We start from the raw sequence: 1,612 nt of genomic DNA, 5'->3' as shown, positions 1-1,612 counted from the left end.
ATCCTACAGGCACCAGACAGCCTCCCACAATGAGGAATATCTGGCTTAAAATAGTACCAAGATTGAGAAAACTGACCTATTGGTTATTCTTTGTTGTTTTTGTTTTGTATTTGGTACAGAGTCTACATGTCTCACTACAGATCAGACTTATACTGATCCTCCTCTTTTTCAGTGTCCCAAGTACTGAGATTACAGGCGTGCACCACCACGCCCAGCCCAGTCTCATTCACCATTTCAGGATGCCCCTGGGGTGGAGGGCTGCTGGCACTGCAGGCTGGGGATCAAACCCCCGGCCACTGTGTCTCCCTAAGCAGGCACTTTAATCCACTGAGCTATCTGGCCTGCCCTCCTATGGTTATTATTTGAAACCTTCTCCTTTTTAAAAAAAATTTCATTTACACATCTCTGCAGTTCATGTAGCTTATAGTTGTCTTGGGGAATGGTTACCTGTGCACATTACAGCTTATGCCTTTTTTAATTTTAAATTCCTTTCCCCCCCCCTCCATCCTCCATTTCCCCTATCCCATTTCTCATTCTGGTTGATAGTATTTGTCTTAATTCACGTTATGGCATATAATGTTTACATTAATTGGGATTATTAGGTTCCTTATGTGGCATTTCTTAATGCATAGTTCTCCTCCCCTTCTGGAGCCAAGGGCATGCCATGCCTGTTATGGGTCACCCAGCATAGGAACCAGATAAGCCAGATAGAAATTTGAATAGAGCCTTTTATTTACTGAGCTCAGGTCTGTCAGTCACTTCTCACACAGGAGAAGACTGATCGGCAATCGAACGAAGGTAGCAAGCGGGTATTTATAACAGAAATTGGGGCTGGGGAGATGGCTCAGTGGAATAAGCACTTCCCTAGCAAGCACAAGGGTCTGAGTTCAATCCCTGGTTCAAAAAAGGAAAGAAAGAAAGAAAGAAAGAAAGAAAGAAAGAAAGAAAGAAAGAAAGAAAGAAAGAAAGAAAGAAAGAAAGTCACATCCAGTTTGGTAAGTGAATTTATTATCTAGCACAGAAGAACAGAAAACTACATTCATTTGACACAACTACAAACTGTAACTAAAAGGTCTTTCACAGTTGAGTGATAAGTACATATTTTTACAAGATACATCTTAAGCTGACCACATTACAGGAGATGGTTAGGGAGGGAGTTTGTTTCAGCCTTGCTGCCCTGACAAGAAACAGTTATTTATTGTTAAACAGCCTGGATTCCAGAGGGAGAATACATTTCTTAGAGTAGATAACAGGAAGCACAAGGCTTTTAAAAATAATTTCCCACAGTTAAAGCACAAAATTCTGTTAACCCCTTACAGTGCCAGCCACCAAAACTGGGTGTAGAGGTGCACACCTGTAATCCCACCACTGGGGAGGCTGAGACAGCCTTGCTCCGAGTCTGAACTACATAGCAAGACCTTCTACCAAATAAATAAATTAAGGGTTAAAAAAATAAAACAAACGGGGCCAGGGAGATGGCTCAGTGGAATAAGCGCTTCCCCGGCAAGCACAAGGGCCTGAGTTCAATCTCCGGTTCCGCAAAAAAAAAAATAATAAAATAAAATAAAACAAAGTTCCTTTTTCACCACAGTCATACCAACATTTCTTTTAT

The sequence above is a fragment of the Octodon degus genome, unplaced genomic scaffold (genome assembly GCF_000260255.1).
Source record: "Octodon degus isolate 3935 unplaced genomic scaffold, OctDeg1.0 scaffold00185, whole genome shotgun sequence".
NCBI lineage: Eukaryota > Metazoa > Chordata > Mammalia > Rodentia > Octodontidae > Octodon > Octodon degus.
Note: the sequence above shows the minus strand (reverse complement) of the source record.